Raw genomic sequence first — 21,156 nt, 5'->3', positions numbered from 1 at the left:
AAAACCAGTATTCCAGTATCTATCAATACCGAAATACCGTCTTTTTAATCCAAAATACCGGAATTTTCGGTATTATTAAGAAAGCGAACACGTTTACGTTTTTGAAAATTAATTAAAAGTTATGTGTTTCTCAAATGCAAATACAATATTGATTGAATCCAACAGAGGTGAAATAATAATAAAACAAAATCCATCCACAATATTATTTCGAAATAGAAAACGTCCGTGATAATTTTTCAATTATTCTATAATTATTGATGACTGTATAAGCGTTGAATTTAAGAAACTTTTCCTGCAGCTGGACTTACTTGCATTTGAATTGAAATTGGCTTTAGTTAAAATTTTCAATACTTATATTGAAATTATTTGTAAAATCACCGGTTCTACAATATTATGTCATTACAATGTATTAAATGTCAACACAATAAATGTAAGTATGTAGGTGTTTGCTATAAAAAAAAAATCTAAAGAAAGTTTACTGATAGGTACTTCTGTTTTTTTAATGTTTTAACCAATACCGTTATTCAATAATACCGAAAACCGGTATTGACATTTCATTCGGTATTGCAATCCCTAATTAGGTATTATTCTTGAATAGTTCCAGGATGAGGAAGAGAGATCATGCCGTGTCATTCTGTGAGTTGTATACTTAAGCGTAGACAAGTCGTCTATCGTTGTAGTCCTGTATCTTGTAAAATGGAATTCTATCACACAAATTCTGAATGAATGGATAAAATTGGCGTGTTATGTGGTTGAATAGAGTTACAAATAACTGATATAAATAAGTACTTACTGGTAGTAAAAAAAAGTTTCCTATATTCGACACATTATCAGCCACAAAGATGTAAGCTTTTATCATATTACACACTGTAGGTTTTTTGTTATTGTTATTTTTATAAATATTTATATGTTTTATCGAATCCAATATATCCTTGTCGCACTTCCTGACTCTTTCATTCACCATACATATCAGGTGTATGTTGAGTTCTCTTAAACGCGCATTACTGTAATAAAGTAAAGCTGAAAGCTTTACAATCGTGATATCGGTTGCTATAGCGCTTATAATACAACTTAATTCATTCAAGTCGGCACCCCATATCATTGGGTCAATACAATTAAACAACATATTTAAAAACAAGTACAGTGATAGCACTGTTAAAATTTTATTAGTGGTATATTTTGTCCACAGATTTTTTACTTCTAATAATTCATCTACATTTCTCAAAGTATGAATGGCCAAAATAGTTTTGTTTGCATGCAACCATGAATCTGACATCCATGCGATCGAACACACCGCTGGAAAAGCAGCACTTATCATTATCTGAAAACATTTTATGACACCGGATGTTTCTTCTATCATCATGTTTGTTTGATCCAATAATTGCTTTATAGCATAGTACGTTGATAGACTGGTTAAAACGGTTGCATATATTTTTAGCAATGGTTTTTCTAATACATATAATCCGTTAACTTCTCGGTAAGTGTGAAAACCGAATAACCAAAAGAATATCCGCAGCCATTTACATTTGGCCATATTTAGGAATCTGGATTCAAATACCCAACACAATAGTCAAAAAATACTGCCGCGTACTTAACTGGTATTCATATTAAGTACAGTTAATATATAATTGGACATTAAATAGTCATTACAACGTCTTCCTAAATGTCATAAAGCTTTTAGTTTATTAGTTTGATTATTAGATTTTAGCATTTTATAATACTCATATTATATATAAGTGCGTGTGTATGTGTTCATATATATTTATATAAATTACATTATAATACATTCTAATTGAAGTTTTTTACTACCCATTTGAGTCATTTTTTGCAGTAAAAGTAAAGGTTTACCTTTCTTTATTGTATTTTTTTAAGCAATATCTAATTAACTGTGTTCTTTTTCAGTGTGCATTTGCACATAATTTAATGCGCATAGTTCTTGATGATACTGTAAATCGAAACCCTGGTCGCAAAAAAACGACTCAAATGGAATAGTACAAAACTTAAATCGATTATAATTAAAATTCGAATTCCATCAAGTGCCCTCAGTCGATAGTATTATTTTTTTTTAATTATAATAAGTTGATTGCATGAAGTAACTATTGTGAAACGCTAGGCAATATTGATATAAACATTTAGATCGGTCAGTATGAAAAAAAATAAGCTTGATTGATAAAAAAGCATATTTAAAATTTAAACGCCTATTTATTATATATCTTATTTTTTTTTAAACTAGACGAAATCACAAGAAATCCATTTGTATATAAAATGTCGAGCTTTAAATAAGAATTATATATAAAGCTTTTCTCGATAAAACTATTTGAGATTTCTGTTTAAATATATATGAAAGTAAAATATAGGTCATTTTTTAAGTATATTTTGAAAGCGAATAGTTATTCTTGAAAATATGGTGGCGATTTTTTATTGAATATGATAACATTGATAACGGTTACTAATTCGATCATCCAGAGAAATTCAAACTAATTAATGTTGTAAATAGATTCATAACTGAGTGAACAGAAGGAAGACCAATACGCCAAACTTATGTGAAGCGAGCATGAAAGAAAATGTTAGTTACCAATTTATATCCTGTGTCTTCATTAGTAAATGTTGTTTGTGATCGTCGTGATTTATTTAAGTATACTGATCTGATGTAATATTACAAGGTATGATACACAAAGTACCACAAAAGGATGCAAAAATCCATTGTCCAAAGAGAGAAAAGTGCCTACGCGGACACGCATCCTACTACGGGATAATATTATACTGAATACTCTTAATTGACCATAGAGAATGATATCTGAAAAATCCATGTATTTTTTTTATAAAATAATTGATTATAGTTAGAACACTATTAAACTAGAGCAAATTCTCGAGAAATTTTAAATTTCTTCTTAAATTAACAAAGTGGTATTTGGATTAGAAAATAGTGTGTTATAAATATAATTTGTTTAAAAATTGGATAATTCTCACCATTATTAGTCAATATTATCAGCTTTGCAAGGATTGTTGATACCAAGTCACCTTCTCCAGTAGATTTTCCCCCATGGATGCAGCAATTAATATGTAGCAAAAGTAACGAATGCTCCAAAACACAAGACTCACGAAATTAAATATATTCTGTAAATCGAAATACTAATTTTAAGTATTGATTTTTAATATACGAGGGTGGGTCAATAATTCCTTAGAAAAAAGCATTAAAACAGTTTTTATTTTTGTATTTTTTTTTATTTCTCAACATAATCTCCTTGGAGCTCAATACACTTGGTAAGACGTTTCTCAATTTTTTTTAAACCGTCAGAAAAATAAGTTTTCGGAAGGTCCTCAAAATAAGCATTTGTCCGATCGATGACTTCTTCATTTGAAAAAAAACGTTGTCCACTTAGACATTTTTTTAAGTTTGGGAAAAGGAAAAAGTCACTGGCGGCTAAATCTGGCGAATACGGTGGGTGGTCGACCAATTCGAACTTCAATTCTTTAATTTTAGCCATTGATCGTAAACATGTGTGAACACGGGCATTGTCCTGATGAAAGTGGATTTTTTTCCTGTTTAAATGAGGCCGTTTTTCTTCAATTTTGTTTTTTAGCTGGTCCAATAAAGATGCATAATAATCCCCTGTTATTGTTTTTCCTTTTTCCAAATAGTCAACGAAAATAATTTCACGTGCATCCCAAAATACAGTAGCCATAACCTTACCAGCTGATTTTACGGTTTTCGCCTTCTTTGGACATGGTTTGCCTTCGTAATCCACTGCTTTGACTGTTCTTTCGTCTCGGGAGTATAGTGGTGTATCCATGTTTCATCTACAGTCACAAAGCGACGAAAAAATTCATCCGGATTGCGTTGCATGAGCGACAACAGGGCTTTAGAGGCCACCACCCTATTGCGTTTATTGTCGACTGTGAGCAAACGCGGCACCCATCTTGCAGAAATATTTTTCATGCCCAATTTGTCATGTAAAATAGAAATGACGCTACCTTTTGAGATCCCTGTAACCTCAATTATCTCACTCAACTTTAATCTTCGGTCACTTAACACCATATCGTGGATTTTATTGATCATTTCTGGTGTAGTCACCTCTACAGGACGTCCTGAGCGTGGTTCATCCTTTGTTGATGTACGACCACGTTTAAATTCATTTAACCAGTTATAAATAGTTGCAAGTGAAGGAGCAGATATGCCGTGAACTAAATCCAACTCATTTTTTATTTCCTTTGCTGTTAACCCTTTTATATTAAAATGTTTAATAACAGCTCTAAACTCAATTTTCTCCATTTTTGTAAACAAGCAAATTTTTTTTTTAAATGTACGAAAATAAAAAACAACAACCCGACCAATCTGATTGAAACTTCGCAGCATACTGAATCGGTAGTGCCGCTGCATGAAAACAAACCGCTTACAGTACTAGTCGCGCCACCTGTCGGCTTTTCTAAGGACTTATTGACCCACCCTCGTATTATAAAACAATATTCTAAACCCAATAATATGACAATTACGTACATATTGTGTAGAATATCCTTTTGCCGTAATTCATATGTTAACAGAATGATTGTTAGAAAGGCTGTTGCCAGAATTGAATAAAACTAAAACAAACATAAATTAAGAGCTGCATCGTGCAATTATTTTACAAAAATACTTAACACTACAAATCACTCATGCAAATACTCTTTTATTATACTTGTAGAAATACAATATTTATTTAAAACATCCTAATTTTGCTTGAATATCATTAAAACTATTAAAAATGTCTACACAAATAACTGACATATTACATTCTTACCGGTATTATAAAATAATTTCCTATAGTAGCTACATTGTCGGCCACAATGGTATAAGCTTTCATTATATTAAAAATCGTAGGTTTTTCCTTATTTTTGGTAAATGGTAACGAATTTTCATATACGTTTTTCATCAAATCAATTTGTATATCATTATCATAACATTCCCCAGCCCTTTCATTGACCATACATATTAGATGTAAATTAAGTTCTCTTAAACGTGCTTTACTATATTATAGTAAAGCTGAAAGCTTTATGATTATAATGTCTGTAGCTATTACGCTTAAAATTGTCGTCATTTGATTCCAAGTAATACCCCATACCCATGTGTCAGCAACATTAAGGAATATAATAAAAAATAAATATATTAACCCTATAACTACCAATTTATTTGTGGCATATTTTATTTTGAGATTTTCTACATTTAATAATTTATCAACGCTTCGCAAATTACTGATGACGTAAATAGTTTTATCTGCATGCAACCATGAGTCCGATATCCATGCGATCGAAGACACCGCTGGATATGCAAAACTTAACATAATTTGAAAACACCTAATCACACCCGACGATTCTTCTTCCAACATTGATGTTTTTGTTAATACTTGAAATGTAGCAAAAGCTAATGATAGTGCGCTTAAAAGAGATGCGTATATTTTTATCAATGGCTTTTCCATCACATATACGCCGTTTACTTCTCGGTTAGTGTGAAAACCGAACGCCCAAAAAAATATAATATGCATCCACTTTGATTTAGTCATATTAATTCTAGATTGAAATAACCACCAATGTTGGATTCCAACTGTCAGATACCCTAGGAATATTTGTATTACCCAGACATATTATTAACAATCATTTTTTTTGTAAATTGCTGTCAAAATGGTTTTACTTAATTGATTATTTTATTAGGCACTATTTTTCGCCAAGAAAAAACCCTCGTAATCAACTACGTTATAAATTGTTCGTTACAATTATCATTAATTGTTAATGGACTATGTATAAAAAGCCTAAAAACGAAACCTACACCGATAAACAATAATATCAATCGCACAGTCGCAGAGGCAAAGCTGTATGCATATTATAATATTGCGTTCTGCCGATAATTACGTGGTGGCTACACTAGACTTTCATATTTTAGTGGAATTTAGCGAATCTGAACGTACCTATAATTATTACACATACAGATTCGCAGACCCAACTCGATTCAACGATCCACACCTGTCTTCAGAGCAATCGTCGACTTTAAATAGCAATACAACGGAACGATTCAGCTATCAATTAGATCGTGTTGACGCTTCATTTGATTGATTCGCGTTATGTCTAAAACTAGATATGACATCTTACGCACAGCCATACTCGAAGCTCACGGTTAATTCGGATATTTTCGTACATTCTCGGTCGGTAATCTTCAACCCAACTGTCAACTGTATGAATTATTATTCTATTTCAGCCACGATTCCAGAAAACGATCCAAAGTGACATTTCATGATCGGTGGCGATCATGGCAGATGATCGATGTGATAATCTGCCAATGTAATTTGAACTTTAATCTCACGTCATCGAAATTGGTGACTTAAGTTGTGATTATATTGTGCTGCACGTCACGTACTATCACGTGACGTCACAGTAAGCTGCCGCTACGGGTAAAAAGTGTGTAATGGCGTTTTTCTTGGTGTTTAAACTGTTATCAGACTGATGCTCCCATCCCGTAGCACATTTTGATCTTGAACCTTTAAACAAACACTATCAATTCTGCCGAAATCATCAGAACAACAGTGAGGTCATCTCACGTTGAACCGCACTGCATCGATACCTGCATAACTCAATGAACGCTTTTTTATCATTTTCTACATGCCTACACATTTTCGACTCATGTCAAAATCGCGTTTTTGTTTTTAGCCATGGCACTGTATTTTCCATAAGAATGTTTTCATTTATCTATGGTCTGCAGATTAGATTATGTTCAAAATATTATCTATGGTTATAATATCGCAAGGAATTTTAACGAACGAACACTTAGAAACTGTTCAAATTAATTGAAATTAGCATGAATAATGAATAATAATTCAAAATACTGATGCATTAGAGTTGGCACTCAAAATCATTGAATTTACAGAGATGGTGATCGTTCAAAATATTCTGCAAAATGACGAAACCATGGACTAAATTTGTCGCCGTGACAGCGTGACAGTACGTGACGTGCATCTCAATATAATCACAACTTTACAGAAATTATGAAAAACAAGTGACACGTAATATGTAATATGACCGTCTTCGAGGAAATAAAATAAAATATATGTGGTAATTTGAGACACTTTTATTGCAATTTATATACGTACGCCCATATAAAAGTTTTAGCATATGCATAAAATGTTATCATTTCATTTGACATAGTATAATAACATATGTCGCAACAATCCCTGCAAACGTGTGAAGAAACGCATAATCCAATGTTACAAATGATCCTATGCTGACTTTGGGCTTTCGCTGTACCACCAGACGACTGAAGATTGTCATTTGTTGTTGATGTACGATGCTGTCTGAAAAAAAATCAATATGCTACGTTAAAATCCAGCAGCATCTTTTCTGTCAGCTACCATATTTTCTTACTCTGTATTAGTATATTTCTGTTATAGTTATTTGACAACACTATTATACACGACGTAGATGTTGTACAACTAAATATGCAATCAAACGTATTCGTTGAATTGTGCATCACATATATTGTATATCTAGGTATATTCACAGTATGACGACGTATCAAAAATGCCGCATTATATTTTAAGGGACTTAGCATTAATATGCATTACGATTTTTCTTGGTCTATGGTTGTTTATAATTAGGCACCCAAAAAGTTTACTTATTATGGTATGCAGATTTTCCAATTGCGGGGATTCCAGTCACTGTTTTCATACGTTATTCGTTTATTTGGTTATAGATATTGGAACTCGAATTTGTAATGCATAACAATGTCTTTTAATTAAACAATAGAAAAAGATTTATAATTCACTTCCAACCCTTTTCCATAGGACATTTTACCTTAGATACATAATAAGTAAATTATTTGTATATTATAATATTACAACCATATTATAAATATTTTTTTTAAAACAACACCCTTAATCTACATTAATAAGTCTCGTTTATTTAGTAGGCCTGCCCATCTATTATATACATAAGGCTGCTATCGAGAGTAGTTTATCATATTTATATGAAATAGACTATATATTATTATATTGGAAGAATAATCGATCGTTGGAAAAATAGCAAAATGTTTTATACTAAGTCTCAAAGATATTTTAGGTCCATAAAAAAAACTTTCTCTTGCCCCTTGCCCCAATTTCACACCCACGTGCAACTTTCTTACACCCTTCGCTCTATTTGAATCTTATATAATAATAAATAAAAATTAAAAATCACTACGCACTGTCATGTGCAAAGAGCGATAATAATATAAGTTTTTTTTTCCATAATTTCTAACACGATAATATTATTATGCAGACTGTTAGGCCCGTTTCAGACGGACACCGGTGTCGCGCTCGTATTAATATAGGAGGCCTTTGTATTCGAATAAAGGGGCCTTTGTATTATGTCTATGAACGCTCCAGAGCTAATAAGTCAACGCGTGCCCGGTACACTTTACCGTCGGCCGCTACATTCTCAAGCCACAATACTTTTATTACCGCAGCCAGTTTTATGTTCTAATTTATAACGCGAAATTATGCGTTTAATCATTAGCTCTGGGGCGTTCATAAACATAATACAAAGGCCCCTTTATTCGAATATAAAAGCCTCATATATTATATACGAGCGCGACACCGGTGTCCCGTCTGAAACGGGCCTTAGTAAACGTTCGGTCTTTGAACTTGTTATGAGCCGTGTTTGCAAATAGTATCCTCAATTCTTCTTATTCTAGTTTTCTTACCATTATTGCTGCGGAACAAATTTAATTTGGACACCAGTTTGGCTGAGTAGCTGCATCTGTTCAGTAATATTTCTCCATTGAACGCTGCGATTAGCAAGTATAACAGATAGCGATTAATCCACACCACAAGTTCTACTATTATATGCATAGCCTTTGGAAAAAACCAATCAACACACATTATAAATTCATAACACTAACCGTTGTTTTTGCATTTTTTGAGTTTGCAATCACATCGACTTTAGAAAGGAAAAGGGACGTAACCCTCAGTTTTTTCAAAATAAGTTTTATTAGATAATTACATTGCACATTACTAAAATACACACTGTGTCCAAAGTATGTAAGCTGTAAATGCCAAATGATTATCTAAATTTAGCTCGTAAATAAAACAAAAGTAGTAAGCGATCTTGGAAAAAAGACTTTTCTTTAATTAACTTAATAATTAATATCAGATTGTAAATATAAAAACCAAAATTATTAATTAACCATAGAACCATAACAAAAATATTTTTGTATCTACTGTAAAATTTGTGTGGATTATGTCCTTTTTCCTTTCAACAATCGAAATAACCCACCTTGTTTTAAAAACTCATATTCTGTGATCGACTGCCTTTTGTCATAAATTGTCATATTGTGATGGATTTAAAAAAATCTTAAATAATTTTCACAAAAAACAATTAATAAAAAATGACAAAAACACTGAAACAAAAATTACTCACACAATTATTGCAAGTATAGTTATTCTATTTGTTTACCATTTTCGCTTCTAATATCATATGAGCCTCCACAGGGTGGAAATTGTATTAATAGATTTATGTTTACGAAAAATGGATGTTAACCACTTACTCAGTATATTAGGCCAATACTCTTGGTCCAAAAACACCTTGAAAAACATAATGTGTTTTTCAAGGTGTTTTTGGACCAATTCACAATGTTGACATTATAAGCCTGTCGCGTAACCGCGAGAGTAATATATATATATATATATATATATATTTACAAAATGAAAATAGTTTTGTCATTGAAAATCAATTGATATATCTAGATAATTATATTATATTATTTTTCAAATTGTACACTTTCCACAAGAATCTTTTGATATGTAGAGCAAGAAAGTAATTGTATTAAGCGTAGTTTTGATAGATAATCTAGGGAATCCAATCCCGAGCCAAAATTCTGATCCCGGGATTTCGGGATTACAGTTTGACAATCCCGGGATCCCGGGACTGGTCCCGGGATTGGCATTATTTCCATTGTTAAAAAAAAAAAATTAAATTTACAAATAACATTGATAAAATCGGTCAAAAATAAATCTAGTATAATTTATACTATTTAAGACATTTATTGTTAATATTGTAGGTATACGTTCAATCTTAGAAATACACAAGTTTAACGGAGTAAATAATATTGTAATTTAAATAATAATGTGAATTTAATAAGAGATTGCTGTTTCGGATAGTAAAGACTTAATGAATGGGTTAGCGAGATTTAAAATAGTAAAGCAAATAATCATGGCGTACTTATGGCCTTTCCGCTTCATAAATGTAATTAGTCAGACAAATATGAAACTGCCGTAAAACGTATGATATCATGGTGGTATTACTTTGTTAAAAGTGCGAAGCATTGTTTTTTTCCAATTTTCCATTTTTAATAATTTATGTGAAAAAATAAAATGAATCGGCAACCTACACATGGGTATAAATCAAACTTCATTCAAACTCAGTTTATTTCTAATGTAGTTATTTTTTATTAAAAGTATTTTTTATATTTTCGCTTTTATTCTATTGTCCATAAAAATTTATAAAAAAATCAATCCCGAAATCCCGGGACTATGTTTATCAATCCCGGGATTCATAGGTATCGAATATAGCTCGGGATCCCGGGATTGGAGTCCCTATAGGTATAGATAATCAATACCTTTAATAATACACGATCTTGAAAATCATCACACTCTACTCGACTGAATATGATATAGGTATACTTGTTGCATATATATTCAATTCTTAATTTATATAGTTCGCAACCAGATATCAGATATCTTTTATTGAAAATGACTGTGTTAGCAGAACTTTTCTCGATCATTTAAAAAAACTGGTCATCTAATTGTAGAGTAACCAAACCGTTTAACCGATAACAGATTAATTTTACTCGGTTAAATGTCCGAATTCTTAGTATTATAATTCTTAGTAGGTAGGAGTACGAACAAAAAATATAGTTGTCTAAAAGGACACATCAACAACTGTGCAGCGCGGCATGACAACAAGTAAAATATTACCTATCTACTTATTTTCTTTACTATTCCATATTATTATTGCTGGAAGAAAATGCAAAAAGAATGTCAGAAATCCCAATTTCTTAGCTAGGTTCATATCACATGTATATGTCGTTATCAAAAAATTTCTTACCTTCAGTGCTACATATAGATAGCTAGGTAGGTATATATATTTAAACATGCAATATATTTTTTATACTTACGGTTTAAACCGGTTAACCGGTTAGTTATTTGTGAAATAAACGCTAACTGTGTAGTATTTTCCCCCCGGTTAAGGGGATCCTATATGCCAACAGAGAACCTAGGAAAAATACGAAGCTTGCAATTTGAGAATTCTTTTTAATAATCTACAATTTCAACTGTGTTGATTAATAAATATGTATCTGAAAACATTAAAAACATTTTTTTTAGGTCAAAGATAAACTTTCAATTGAAAAAATGTGAATTTGTCACATATTTGGTACATAGGTTACGTTATTATTACATTATTTTTATAGTTATATTTATTATTAAAATTTAGTTTAAGTTTTCAATTTTTTACCGTTTAGATTTTATGACTAATTATATCTATTTCAAAAACATCGATTTTTTTAAAAATATAAATGTGTATAACTTGAAATCCTTTATATTTATATGCAATCTTATTTAAGTATGGTCCCAATATTACCAATATAACCAAATATGTGACAAATTCACATTTTTTTTCAATTATTGTAAGTTTATCTTTGACTTAAAAAAAATCTTTTTAATGTTTTCACATACATATTTATTAATTAATACAGTTGAAATTCTAAATTATTTATTTATTTATTTATTTATTTATTTATAAAAAAGAGTATTACGGCATTACAGCTTTTGGCCAATGCGCCATAATACATAATACATACAAATATATAAAAATATCTTAATTACAAATAACAACTAATATGACAAGAAAGTGGAAAAGACAGCATGTGTAAATATTAAAGAAATATGATAATATATACAATTATAAATTTATCCTATTTAAAACGTCTACAAACATTATATAATTAATAAAAAACAAATCAACCTTTATGGTGCCATCAAATAAGCTAATTGCACGATACACAGCATCATGAAACATAACATCTGTCCTGCGACGAGGTATCTTGAAGACCGTGGAGCTGCGAGTGATATTGGTGGGAACATGAAAATTAATATTTGCCAGTATATGCGGATTGTAAATGAACCCACGAAGAAGTAAAAAAAAAATGCTTTAAAAGAACAATCACTCTTCGGGTAGACAGGGATTGCATTGATAGCATGCCCAGAAGAAAACGAGTCGGGAAATTCATTTTATTGTCATTATCATAAGGAAAGAACCCGTATGTTCTTAAGTAGAGAAATCTAAGAAATCTATTGTGGACTCGATCTAGCTTAATTGTGTGCATGAACCTATTAGGACTCCAAATAATGCTGGCATATTCAAGAATACTCAACACAAATGATACGTATAATGTACGTAGCACTCGGACGTTTTCGAATGATTTTGAAACCCTCATAACAAAACCAAGCATTTTGTTAGATCTAGTACTGATGTTAAGAATATGCTGATTGAAAGTGAACTTTGTATCATACAATACTCCCAAATCTTTTATCTCCGTTACCCTACTCAATATTATACCAGACAATGTGTATGGGAACAATAAGGTGTGCCTTGAACGATTGAATGAAATAATATTACATTTGGAGGTAGCGAATTCAAGTTTATTTAAGATAGACCATTGCGAGATAGCATCTAGGTCAGACTGCAACATCGCACAGCATAATGGGGTTTCAAAAAGAATTCTCAAATTGCAAGATTCGTATTTTTCCGCTAGGTTCTCTATTGGCATATAGGTTCCCCCTTAATTGGATGCGCTATCTCAGGGTTGGCGAACCTTTTTACGTGCGCGTGCCAAAATTTCCTAAATACTATTTTTTGACTGCCAGACGTGCCGAGCAGTTTTTCGAGTAGTTTGATGATCAGGAAAAAATGAAAAAATATTTATAAGAATTCTATTAAAAAAGTTCAAAATTTTTAATTAATTGAGTTATTGAGTATTTCTATAATACCTACTTAGTTGACGCACAAATTGACACCAATATTGCACGGATCAGATTTGGTATCCTCTCCGCGACGCAGCTTCCCCCGCCGCCTGATTAGGTCAGTGCTTTATTATTATTATGCGTAATGCATAAAACTTAACGGCCGATCCATGCAATTTAAATTAATTATAAATGCTTATTCTTGAAGAGTATCTGCCTGTTATTTTTTATACAATGCGATCAGTCATTTATGCACGAATTTCGTCGTTTCCGTTTGCGCATCGATTGATAAATATTATCGGTAAAAATATTATTAAAAACCGAAGAAAATACGCATTTTAAATATTCTATAATATAGATTTAGGTATTTGTAAAACTTTTTGTGAAAAAAAAATATTTTAAAATTATACCTTATTTTTTTTCTCTTCAACATAAATCATTCGCGTGCCATAGGTACGCCATCCCTGCCCTATCTGATATATTAATATTACTAAGAATAATAATAATAAGAATATTACTAAGACAGTCGAAACACTTACCGTCGCATTCTTCCAGCTTTGCAAATCAGTCAAATCATAAACAAATCGAATAACCGCAATGAATGTTGTAATGACCAAACAAGAAAACTGTAAAAGATATAAATTTTCATATAGCGACGATTATCGAAATATATATGTATATATCGTCAGTGTGGCAGAACTGCTATACCACAAAATTAACTAAATATTAAAAAAAAAAAACTTTTTCGTCATACCTATTTGAAAATGACAAAACGTGTGTATTAATATAAATATGTATTAAATTATAATAAACAACAGCTAATAGTATTCTGAACATGCACATAGTAATTTGAAAACGCCTCATATATATATATTTCTACTAAAAAAAATCTTTTTTGAAAAAATACGACGTCCGACGGGTCTTGAACCTGAAACTACTGGATTCGTGCCAATGGCATTTTATCTTATTACGACTAAATTATCCAGTATTTGTACAGGAAATGCTTATCGACTTGCCTTAATTTTAGCTATCGGGTTTTGTGTTTTAAATCAATGTATGAATTAAGTGCTCTAATTACTATGCCCGCCCGGATCACTCAAAATGTTAGTTATAACGTACGTACACTTGCTAAAAGCAGATTCGCGCGTGGTTACAGGTTCAGTTCCCGTCAATATAAAGAACGTTACAAACAAATGTAATGAATTATTCGTTGAAAAAAATAAATAGTTTATCAATAATATTTTTGTTACTGACCACCAACCATCACTAATTTATAAATAAATAAGTGTTTAATTTAGACATTAATTTGGTCAGAATGTTTATGGCCATCGGTTTCCGATACAACATCTCATACTGAACATACTGGACCAGTGTTGCCAACTGTCGTTGACAAAAACATGCTAGACGGGGTACGAAAACAAGCTATTTGATATTTTGTGAAAATGATTTTATTTGTACCAAAAACGAAATCAACGTCTTTTTTCGCCTCTCGAGAAAAGTCAAAAATTTGAAAAATAATTGGCTATACGAGAAAAATTCACACTATATTTTCAGAGAAACTTATTTAAAATTTTACAAAAGAATTCCATTCTATCCTATATGTATACATTCAATATGTACCGCACTATAAAAATATATACGAATTTCAATTAAATTGACACCTATTAGGTACTATATTATGTAGTTGTATTTCTCATGTACCGACCTTCTTTTATTAAGTAGGTACCTATCTGATGGTCAAAAAAATGATATATCTGAAATTATATAAACTAGCGTAATTTCAGCATATTTAAAGCTGTTGGAGGCATCAAAAAATGCTAGTAAAATCGCCACAAACTAGATACGTTTTTCCAAGCCTATCGAAAAATGCTAGTTCTGGCAAGTAAAGTAAAACACTAAGTTGGCACGCTGTACCTACTGGCCGTACTGGACATACTTGAAAACAGCCCCGCGTAGTAACAACGGTTTTTGCCTCCTGAATGGTTCATTCGCGTTATTACAATCGAACTAACTAATAGCTATATTACATTGTTAACGGGAAAGCGATAATTTCTCAGTCGGTACAGTTTTTGAATTTTCGACATGTATATTTGTAAGGTTATTCCAAATTATTTAATATTATTATCATTAATAATTAATGAATAAAACTAAAAATATATAATAATTATTATTACTGTTAATAAAAAAAAATCTCCAATATATGCGACATTGTCCGTCAGTAATACGTAAGCTTTCATAAAATTCTGAATGTCTTCTTGTTCTCCCATTTCTACATCACGTGTTATCCTTTCTTCGTTTATTGCCTTTCCTAACTTCTTTACACACTTCAATTTATTCACAAATACCAAATGCTTTAATCTTTCATTCAACATATCATATCGAGTGTTTATCAGGTGTAAAATAAGATTGAATTTTATTAACACGATATCACAAGCACTGTTGTTAATAAAAAATATTATTTGCCTCCAATTCCTTCTGAATATTGTCCCTACTAATGCATATCCAATAGTATTGGTAACTAAATAGCATAAACATATTGTATTTGCTTTATTAATTATTTTTTCTTTTTTATTCTTTGTGGTTAATAAAATATGATCGATGTTATCCAAGTTGTTATGTATGGAAATATTAATGCTTTGATTCTGCCATGAATCGGATAGCCAAGCGAATACTGGAGTTATCGTATTCATAAATCCAACCGCTACATGCAGTGCTCGCAGTATGTAAAAATTATCACGCGACGGTGTTGCGTTCAATGCTCTCAATACACCAAAATATACATATCCAACAGCTGCACTTGCCATCACAATACTTAATACTGATGCGTATATCTTTAACCAAGCTTTCTCTACAATATGTTCGCCATTCACATTTTTGGTCGTATGGAAACCGTTCATCCAAAAGTATACATTTAAAAGTTTTGCTCGCTTATTCATCATACCCTCACTTTACACCTCTATCAAGAGTCAACTTAATCTGACAAATTTTACAATAATATACAGATTTGTGTCATGGACTTTTCTTTTCATTAAATTATTATAGGTTTTTCGTCATAATTAGGGATTCCAATCCCGGGATCCCGTGATATTTTCGATACCCGTGAATTCCGGGATTGATAAGCATAATCCCGAAGCTTTCGGGATTGATTTTTTTATCAATTTTTATGGAAAATGAAATAAAAACGAAAATATAACAGAAAAAATACTTTTAATAACAAATAACTACATTAGAAATAAACTGAGTTTGAATGAAGTTTGATTTATACCCATGTGTAAGTTGCCGATTTATTTTTTCACATTAATTAATAAAATTGAGAAAGATTGGAAAAAACAATGGCTTCGCACTATTAACAAAGTAATTCCACCATGATCTCGTGCGTTTTACGGCAGTTTCATATTTGGCTGACTAATTAGATATATGAAGCGGAAAGGCCATAAGTACACCATGATTATTTGCTTTACTATTTTAAATCTCGCTAACCCATTCATTAGGTCTTTACTATCAGAAACAGCAATCTCATATTAAATTCACATTATTATTTATATTACAATATTATTTACTCCATTAAACTTATGTATTTCCAAGATTGAACGTACACAATATTAACAATAAAAATGTCTTAAATAGTATAAAGTATACTAGATTTATTTTTGACCGATTTTATCACTGTTATTTGTAAATATTAAATTTTTATATTGACAATGGAAAAAAAATGCCGGGACCTGCAATAATTATGCAATCCCGGGACCAGAAATTGTAATCCCGAAATCCCGGGATCAGAATTTTGGCTCGGGATTGGATTCCCTAATCATAATTACCCACTCATTAGGTATCTACCTACTAATACTAAATTATATTTCCATTTTGACATGTGATTAATGGCATTTACTATACTTATAAACATTAATATCCTAATTATAATATTTCATGTTGTGTTTTTTTTCTTGACCCCTTTTATGTTTTACCATTATTTATTATCAAATATTTACATTAGTTTTTTCCAAAAATTAAAACCGTTGTAATCATTAGAATTATATGAAGCTCCGAAAGCAACTTCAACAAAGTTTAAAAATACCGAAAGTAAATTTTCGGCATTTTTAGATACTCTTATTATTTTTGCTATATAATTCACTTCAACTATATGAAAATGTAATTTCAGAATAAGCTTGGCTGTTGTTATCATAAAGTCCCGGACCCAGTGGCGGGAATAGGGACGTTGATACTCTACGTATTGTTAGACCTTGAGGCCACCGACGTTATAAAAATAATAATTTCAAAATTTTTTTATATGACTTGCATTAATCCATTCAATACAATAAATTATATTCCTATATATTAGGTACCTACTTAGTAAAAATGTCAATGTAATTATTGAAGATGACAGTGATGACACCATCGTATCTGCTTGAATGTTTATTATAGGTTATCTTAAGTTTTAATATAAATTAATAATCGTAAAACTAGTTTTAAAGCTTCTGTCGAATCGATCGCGTCATCGAAAAATCGACGCTGCCCGGTGCATTTGTGTCACAGTCGACAAACTGAACGCAGACAGAAAGAAATCTTTAGAAATTAATTTATTTTACTAACTTTTATTTCATAAAAGTCAGTGAATAATCAAGTTCGATAATAATTCCACCTGGAAGTTGTTATAAATAATATTATGTACCGTCGTTAGCAACTACACATATATTAATACGAGCGTTTTTTTTTTTGTTGCTGTTTCCTGAAAATAATACAGTGAGAGTGAGACTTTATTGCATTTACTTATAATAACTTAATCATAATAACCAAATATTTATATTAATATTTAATTTATTTAACTGTTGGTTTATAATATCAACGTTTATCGACAGGCAATCAGTATATAATTATGTACCAAAGCACCTGCTTATTTATATAGATAGTATCTCCTTCAAAGTATATGTAAAAAAAACACTTTATTGGCAGTAGAAAATTAAACGCAGGCAAGTAAGTATGTAATCATTTATTTGTTCCTATTTGATACAAAATAATTATATATGACGCCATTAAAGCTACTAGTGCTTGAATAAATTTGAAGTCCAACGCAAGAAATCCGCCCACGCGTATTTGTAATTTTCTACGAGATAGTAAATGGGCGAATACTTTCAGCTGACGACGAAAAATCGCATCTGAAACATAGAAATATAACAATGATAATAACTATATTGTCAAATTATTTTAACCCTAAGCGATGGTGCCCATAGAACGCGTCGAGCGGGCGAAGTCCGCGTATGCAGCGTTTATTCATAACCATAATCACACGTCTCGTGCCGCGCATTACCCTTCACCTATGTAATAAGCGGCCCAAGCAGCACAAAATAATTATTATTACAGCGCCTCTCATAACAAAGCAATAAAAATATTATATTATTTCGGGGCTTGTAATTATATTTACGACGACATTATTCAACCAGCGATAAACTTGACACGCAATAAAATTAAACAATGATTCTCTGTTATTAAATAATTGCTTTTCGCCCGTCGATCGACGACGCCTCGAGCAGCGTAATTTTGGTAGCCGTGTTCAATGAATGGACTCCATTGTATTTTCTTTCATTCATATCGCCGAGAAGCGGTGATTCGCGAAAAAACGATGATTCATGCGGCGGGCGCGTATAATGCGTCGTGAAATCCAGTGGGTGCTGGCGTATTTGATTACGTTGTATTTTCATTGATTTACGCGCCACTTGTAGAAATTTTGCGCGAGCGCCGCACTCGCTGCGTCAATGGGCTTTATGATGACCAATCTTTGAGACTGATGTAGACTAAAAAGTTTATTTTTTTATTTTAATGTTTTCCGGAACTAAAATTTAATTATTACAAATCAAAATAAATGTTATTAAAAATTAAGTTTCAATTGATTGCGTGCACTTAATGGACCGTTGGTGTTATCTATTTTACGACATATCTAGTTTTATTATTTTGTCGTATTCTGCATATTATTATGTAAATAATCTGAGCCAATTCTCTATTCAATTTGACCTACCGCGAGTTGCAATTATTAGAATTATTAGTCTCCCGCACGCTCGGTGAATAATAATACCATGTTGTATTATCATCTTTTATTATAAATGGTTGCATTTATCGTTGGGATTTTGAAAAACATAATAGCAGCGAATTTATTTTTTAGCACTTTACTGTTTCATCCCTGCTTTGTAGGAAGCTACTGTACTGATTCTGTCACTAGTAGGTATCAGTAGATAATGCTATATCGATACAAAAAGTAGACACTTGGTATTGATAACATCGAATGAATGTGTCAATACTAATATCGTATCGGATGAAAATTAATATATGTTGTCCGTGAGTACATTTTGCGACGTCTTCTATTTTTTTTGCTAAGATTCTATGGTATAATTTAATTAATACTTTTATTCCTACATGCGATGAGAGTTGATGTTATAATTTTAACTTATACATTGCAAATACGAACTCCCATATTGTCAGACAGATGTACAGTTCCTAATTATTCTGCACATGCGCTCGGTGACGTAGTAACGCGCCTTTGTTGGTTAAACATACACGTCAACAACGTTTTATCACAAGCACAATTATTGCTTTTATCAAAATTTGTGACATTTAGAATTGATTAATAAATATTTTTAATCACCTCCGTTAACAGATATCGTCAGTTTCGATACCAAATTTGACGTCCATTCTCCCTGCGCGAGCAGCATCTCTCCCATGCATGCAGCGATCACCATATAAGAAAAATATCTGATTGCCCACAATGCCAAGCTCATTTTAAGTAGAAAACTCTGCCAAATAAAAAGTTTAACATTATAACTCACCACATGTTATGTTAGACAATTTTAACTGTTTTATCAATTTAATTGATCAACAAATCAATTTATAATAAACATCATACTATTATAGTCGATATCGCATATTGATTTCTTGGCAACAATTCCCCAACAGGTATTAGTGGCGCACGGTGACTTTTGTTTATTTTGATGCTAATCTACAAATGTTGCTACATTTTATAACTTATTAATTAATCTTGGCGGTCTATAGAGCGTAATAGCTGTGATATATTCTAAAAATATTTACGTTATACTAATAATATGGAACCTTTATAGTTAAGATGAAGTAAATTTAAATGAAATTTACCGTACGATTGTGTAATAAATACCTAGGTACATACTATTATTTCACAGCACAATTTGCCGATTATTTCTGGGGATGCGCCCCATCTACAGCTTGTATGGACCGTACGCCAATGTATAAACAATTTAAATTGGTTAATTGCTTATGTGGCACCCATAATGTTACAATGACTGTAAACTGTATAGAGCAGTTCTTCCCAACATTTTTCAAGTCACTTCACACTATTTAAATTATAACATTTTCGCATAATATATGACACACTGAACCATACTTACGAATCCACTTTTAAAATGGCGGATTCTAAAGTTTATATTTTATTTTAGACGCAAAGAAAAAACTTTGTTTTTCATTATTTGACAGGTATTAAAAATAATTAAATAATTAAATGAAAAGTATTCTTGCACTTGTTTCAGAGAATATAACTTTTTTAATGTCGATGCTTAAAAGAGCTACTCGTAGTAGTAAATCTTTAAAATTAGGAAATTAAGTACTTACAACTGTTGATCGAGAAACTGCAATAATTCCGTAAGCGCCAATAAGTATTGCCAGCGATGTAGTACCCAGTACGCAGTAAAACTGAAAACAAATCGATGAGATACCCATATAAAAAAATGTCATTTTCATGCTATACATAATGTTACTGATGAGTATGATAGTTTGAAATAGTCACCGTTAAGCAAAATGTATTTCCTATGTCACTCATACTATCGATTACTATATAATATGCTCGAATGTATTGTCGCATATGTATTGCATTTCCCTTCATATCTTTTACTCCTTGAATAGTAGTAGCTTCTGTATAAAATAGTACCCTCGTTGGACTAACATCATTTTCCAGTAATTCATTAGTCACCAATTCTTCTACAATCAGTTTTAGTTTGAAATTCAAAATGCTTATTCGACAATTGTTGTAGTAAAGAATCAGACATAGCTTCATTACAGTTATGTCTGTAGCTACAATATTGAAAACAGCTGACACTTGACCAATTGACATCCCCCACACAAA

The 21,156-nt window shown here is 31.4% G+C and overlaps 1 protein-coding gene and 1 long non-coding RNA gene across 3 annotated transcripts in view; one reads left to right on the top strand and one right to left on the bottom strand.

Moving 5' to 3' along the window:
* Nucleotides 1–21,156, bottom strand: part of LOC147073254 (uncharacterized) — a 781,660-nt gene that overhangs the window by 422,513 nt on the left and 337,991 nt on the right. The window lies entirely within an intron of this gene.
* The window catches only part of LOC147073259 (uncharacterized), a 47,413-nt gene that overhangs the window by 14,502 nt on the left and 11,755 nt on the right, over nt 1–21,156 (top strand). The window contains exon 2 of one of the 2 annotated variants that reach the window (XR_015070441.1): nt 19,666–19,815. The exons of the other annotated variant lie outside the window; for it this stretch is intronic. This is a non-coding gene — a long non-coding RNA (uncharacterized LOC147073259). The remainder of the gene's footprint in view (nt 1–19,665; nt 19,816–21,156) is intronic. 2 annotated transcript variants of the gene reach the window in all.

This window comes from Rhyacophila brunnea, unplaced genomic scaffold (assembly GCF_057557595.1).
Source record: "Rhyacophila brunnea isolate RB1 unplaced genomic scaffold, BYU_Rbru_1.0 scaffold_18, whole genome shotgun sequence".
In the NCBI taxonomy this organism is placed as follows: domain Eukaryota; kingdom Metazoa; phylum Arthropoda; class Insecta; order Trichoptera; family Rhyacophilidae; genus Rhyacophila; species Rhyacophila brunnea.
This window is presented reverse-complemented; position numbering and strand designations above follow the sequence as displayed.